Below are 6,059 nucleotides of genomic sequence, written 5' to 3'. Positions count from 1 at the left end.
TGTTACCCAGGCTGATCTTGAACTCCTGGCCTCAATGGATGCTCCTGCCTCAGCCTCCCAAATAGCTAGAATTACAGGTTCGAGCCACCATGCCTGGTGTCCTATCCATAGCCTCCAACTCTTCTCAGTGCATTCCCATCCTTACAGTTTAGACTTGTCATTACTCCAGAACTCCTCCACCTCTGAAATTAGAAATCCCACTACTCCAGTCTCTTAACAACTTCATATTGTTCCCTGACACTCATTCTTATTTCTATTATGTCTTCTTGAACTCATCAAATCCCCAAGCCCTGATCATTCCTTTGCAGCCTCCCTTCCTTAGCCAGCCTCTCAGTGTATCTTTTCAGTCACTGCATTGCCTGCATCCTCTACCTTTGTCATCTGTATTTCCTTTTGTGACATTTGCTCTGCAAACTCCAAGCCTGGGAATGGCCAAGCCATCTTTCTCCACTTCCACACCTGATCCGAGCGCTGTTAGAGAAACTGCTGCCCTTCGGCACCATTGCATTAATATACTTACCATCTCTGATTCAATTGAACCGGCGGAAACCCTGTGCAACTGTCCTTTTTGTATATCCATCCTTTCCCAGTCTTCCTTGTGGGTAGTTTAGCCGTTCTTCGTGCTCCTCAAGCTTCTTATCTCACCCCCGCTTCCTTTCTCATAGCAGATGGCCTTGCCTCCCATTTCAGATATGAATTCTCTACTTTCTGACTACAGGGAAGGGTTTATTGTCCCCCACCCTCCACCTTGAACAATGTTCTTAATTTAGATATGGTTCAGAATGTTCAGTTGCGTCAGAACAGTAGCTCCAGAGGTCACAGATGCTCTAGCATGGTCAGTCTAACATCCATTCCCATCCCTCTCTCCTCTACCTTGCTCTCCCATAGAATTTATTAATAGAAGAGCTGCATGCCTGCTTTCTTCTCAGTGCAGGAACTTTGCATGGGGAGCCACAGTTCAACAACACTAATACGCTGTCTGCATAAGTTCTGGTAATTAATAGCTTTTCTCATTCAGCTTAAGTTTAATGAAACTGGAGCTGCCCCTACCTGAATCTGGCATGTGTAGTGTGTCTAGACCAAGAGATGACAAGTCTTTCCAGTTTGGGGATGTAGGGGAAAGCTATAGATTTTCTAAGTCACTTGCACTGAGTTGGGGCATATTGTATGGTCAGTAAGATGGAAACTTTCCGTACTTTTTACTGGTGAATGTTGGAGGAAGACAGCCCAAGGGGCTGAGCCCTCTGCTGTCACTGCTTAATGGAATCTTAGGCACATTGACCATTCTGTACCTCATCTGTAAAGTGGCACTAATTATATCTGCCCTTAGGGTTGTTGTAAGGATGAAATAAGAGAACGTACTTGGCCTGTCGCCTGGTACTCAGTAAACACTCAAAGATTAGCTATTCTTGAACTAGATGTGCAGGACAGTTTGTCAAAGTGTTTAACAGCTGGGCATATTGCATGGGAGAGATAGGATGCTCACGGAGACGATTCTTCCAAGCGCAGTGAACAGGAGGTTTAATGGGAGAGAAGTGCCTGGAATTAGAGATTTATATTCCTCACTTAGGCCCTTGGTTCTAATAACACACACACCAGGTGATGTCTCATTCCCTGTTAGAGGATCCAGAATCAATGAAGTTCCATTTACCTTGACAGCTTTTCTAAGAGGGGCTGAGACTTGTGGTCAAAAGCTAAAATAGGCACCTGATTTTTATACACTCTCATCTTCTAAGTATGCCCAATTTTCCCAGGAACCTAAGAAAGGCATAGTTTTTAACATCCTATTTACTGGGGTAATGCCGACCATAGCCAATTTCTCCTGAACCTTAAAGTTTATCTCAACAAGAAGGGAGAAAAATCGAGATGGGAAGATGTGAATTAGAGGCAGCCTCGAGTGGGGAATGTTTAGGAGACTGGCTGCAGCCCCCACACTTCCCCTCCCAGGAGGATTTGTCAGGAGGTTCTATCCAGGTCATAGCAGGGTGCCACTTGGAGGGCCCTTACCTGTGAAGAGGTAGTGGTCCTCTCTCCCATTCCGTCACTTGTCTTGAGCAATATTTCGTAGTTATGTTGTTAAAGACTGCTGATTCTGGAACATCAGCACCTCATATAATTCTTGAATGGGGCATGTATGATATAACAAAAAATCACCACGCTTACCAAATAAACCTGTATGCTGGGTGCACAGGTTAGAGAAACTATGGGCAGAGATCTACAGGAGAGATTTTTAACTTGTGAGTCTCCTGAATGAGACTAGGTTACGCTATCTAGAGAACCAATTCTTCCTGGGAAATAACAGAAAGGTCCATTTCACCCCCTCCCAACCTGGCATCTCTCCAAATAAGATAATGAAGGAGAGCTTTGTGCTTTTACCCAACGTCAGGTAAAGATTCAGATAGTCTTGTATCATAATAAAACAAAATGTGGTCCGTCTATGCCAGGCTCCTTTTGTAGATATCCTGCCTGCAGATTCTGATAGCTTTCTATTCTCCATCCTAAAGTTGATTAAGCAGTTAGCACCAACGCCTATTTAGCACCCAGGCCTATATTAGATCCCGGAGAATATAGGCAAGGTGTGTGATTTTCTAACGGATCTGGTCATCTTAAGCAATTGTTTCCTCTACCAAGCTGGTTCTCCAGCAGAATACCTTGAAAGTGAAGAGCTAATGTCTTTACTCTTGGTCTTCTACACAGCAGGTGCCATATCCAAATCCAACTACCTTTTGAATTCATAGGAAGGCAGAGAACTGCCCTTCAGTAAGTAGCTACAACCTCCCCACCATTGGTTCCTGTCCTGTTTCACTGACCATTCCTTCTCAACCTCATCTGCAGGCTTTTTTTTTTTTTTTATGAGACACAGTCTCACTCTGTCACCTGGGCTAGAGTGCTGTGGCATCAACCTAGCTCATGGCAATCTCAAACTCCTGGGCTCAAGCAATCCTCCTACCTCGGCCTCCCGAGTAGCTGGGATTATAGGCACACACCATCACGCCCAGCTAATTTTTTCTATTTTTAGTAGAGACAGGGTCTTGCTCTTACTCAGGCTGGTCTCGAACTCCTGAGCTCAAGTGATTCTCCTGCCTCAGCCTCCCAGAGTGCTAGGATTACAGGCATGAGCCACTGCGCCTGGCCTCAACTCCACTCTTTAAATGTAGCCTTTGGGGTTCCAAGAGGGCCTGGGGAGCTGACTGGGCTCATTCCAAGGTGAGTCTTTAACTCTAACCTAGTCTCTTCAGCACTACAAGGCTGACAGAAACTCCGTTCTGCTCTTCAGGGATGTTCCGCTTGGCTTCCTGCCTCCTGCCTTGCTCAGCTTGAAATTTCGCAAATCTCTTGAGGGCTGGCTGTTGGGCACATATTCCGCCCCTTGCTTCTCACCGAGACATTCACCCTTCAAGTCTCTGTACCCCCGAGATGCTGCCCAAAGCTCTGTGGGCTCTCAGCCTTTCAGTAGAGTCCTCTGCCCAAGCCCCTTCCCTGGATTCTTAGGTTTTGCCCCACACCCAGAATGGGTAATCGCCCTGAGGAAAAATGTAGCTATGGAATGTTACCTCTTCTCTTTGCAATTCTCTCTTCTCCAAGATTTTGTCCTTTCAAGTCCTGATTACTTCTCCATTATTTCCAAGCAGATTTTTTTTAAACAAACAAAAACCCTAGTTTTTCTAATTGTTCTCAGCAGGAGTGCTCTCTCTGCTGCAAGTTACTTCATCTTTGGCTCCATACAAGAAAGAGAGGTAGACCTGAGACTTGCTGAACCCCCACCACCCTCCCTCTTTATCCTGGACCTGCAGCTTCACTTGCAAATGACCAGCGCCTCTGTGCAGAACTTGTCTCCGTCTGAGCCCTGCGTTAGTGACAGAGGAGTAATGCTTTCTTCCCACAGTCTCACAGCTTCTCAGTCCTGCTTGTTTCCAGATCTCCAAACTAGCCTCACTCTACATCCCGGGCCACAGTAAATAATTCTTCGGCTTTATTTTTCTGAAAAGTAAGATTGCCTGCTTCTAAATCCTGTGATTTTGTTTCGTCGTCCTCTAACCCCTCTCTCCTTGTTAAAATGCTGGAGTAAATGTTGTACCAGCTCCAAATCACGTGAAAGAAGGCTCATTTGGACATTTATAGACATATTGCTTTCTGTTTTTCCTTCCATTCCCCAAATAAAGGTCTGGATAGCCCTCTTGCAGGTTGAATTATCTTCTTTGGATTGTCAATTAATCAATTTGTGACTATTTCGCTAAGCAGAGTCAAAGATCCTTATTAAAAACAATAATGGTAGTTATTTCATAGGTGCGATATTTTGTGCTCCAATTACGTGTATATCGGGTGTTTTCTACGCCTAATCTCATTTAGCACTTAACAGTCCTGTGCATGTAAGGGGGCGGGGAAGTGCTACTTGTTGGCTACGCTTTATTTATCAGGAAACTGAAGCTGAGAGATGTTGAATTGTTCATTAGTAAGGTATAGAACTCAGATTCAAAGTCGGGCTTCTCTGACTGTAAAGCCCTTGCTCTTGCTAATACAGCTCCAGCTACTAACCCTTAATTCTCAGCATCTGACGCCACATACAATTCAAACCCTAGCCAGTCATCGAGACTACCCGTGGGCACCCTGCGAAAGTGTACATGTCTAAGGATGGTCCCTAACCTTGACATACAATGACAACACAGGACATTTTTAGAGGCTGAAAATAAAATTTAAGAATAATTATGCCTCCCATCAACAGATGAATGGATAAAGAATGGAATACTATATAGCTTTAAAAAAGACAATTATATTATTTGTGACAACATGGATGAACCTGAAGGACATGCTAAGTGAAATAACAAGGTACAAAAAGACAAATACTACATGATCTCACTTGTATGTAGACTCTGAAAAAGTTGAACTCACAGAAGGAGAGAGTAGAATGGTGGTCCCAGTGGCTGGCAGGGGGTGGGGAGGGAATGGGGAAGGGGAGATGGTCAAAGCAAACCAAGTGTTAGTGATTTATTGTGCAGCAGGGTGGCCATAGTTCTTAATAATGTATTGTATATTTCAAAATTGCTTAAAGGGTAGGTAGATTTTAAGTGTTCTTACCAAAAAACACGGTAAGGAGGTGGGGTTATGGATATGTTAATTAGTTTGATTTAACCTTTCTACAATGACTACATAGATCAAAACATCACATTGTACCCCACACGTACATACAAATATTATGCCTAAGTACCAGTGACTAAGAACATACAAAGAAGACTCAAAGCTTTAAGTACCTTGTTATCTCTAGAAAGAAAAAGATTCTTGGTGCAACCATTGGTGACTTGCTGACGGGGTCCCAGGGCACCACTGGCCTCACCTGGATTGTGCAAAGGTAAGGAGCAAAGGATGTGGATGAAGAAGTAGAATCCTGGTTTGCATAAACACCGAGCTGTCCCTCATTAGGGTGACACCCTGGACTCAGTTTCAGGTAGGTCTACATGTGCTACTAGTTCCCAACACTAGTTAACTTTTGTGTCACTCCTATAGTTGCAACTGCCTTTTTTCCTAGAATGATTTGTTTTAAACATGTTCTAGTCAGGGGTCCTAGCAAGGAAAAGAGATTTTATCAAGATATCTTAGATAAAGGGAAGCTTTGAAGGTTTGGGTTTTTTTAAATAAAATGGTAAAGAGTCTGGGATTTTACCCTACTTGGAAGGTAACAAGTTAGCCTGCCAGTTTCATGGATGCTGGCAAAAGACACAAGACTTTTGGTCAGAAGCAAAGGATAATTTATTAATTGCTACAATAGCAGAAGCCAGAGTATCAGCATTTTGTGGTGTCAGGTTTCTGACCCCCAAATCTCACAGGATGACACAAAGAGGGCCAGATAATACCTGTACATGCAATAGGTTTGTAGGGACCGTCCCTGGGCAAAATTGGCTTAAGCCCAGAGTCAGCGAAACTGGGTGTGCTCTCCTTGGTGCCAGAGTTCAATAGGCCCGGGCACGGCCTCTTGACCAAACAGAACTATTCCTCATGACAGATAGCTTTATGACAGATAACCAAGTGCCTGGGGTCTTGCGAACAAGCCAAGGCGTCTCATT

This window comes from Propithecus coquereli, unplaced genomic scaffold (genome assembly GCF_000956105.1).
Source record: "Propithecus coquereli isolate 6110/MARCELLA unplaced genomic scaffold, Pcoq_1.0 Scaffold156, whole genome shotgun sequence".
In the NCBI taxonomy this organism is placed as follows: Eukaryota; Metazoa; Chordata; class Mammalia; order Primates; family Indriidae; genus Propithecus; species Propithecus coquereli.
Note: the sequence above shows the minus strand (reverse complement) of the source record.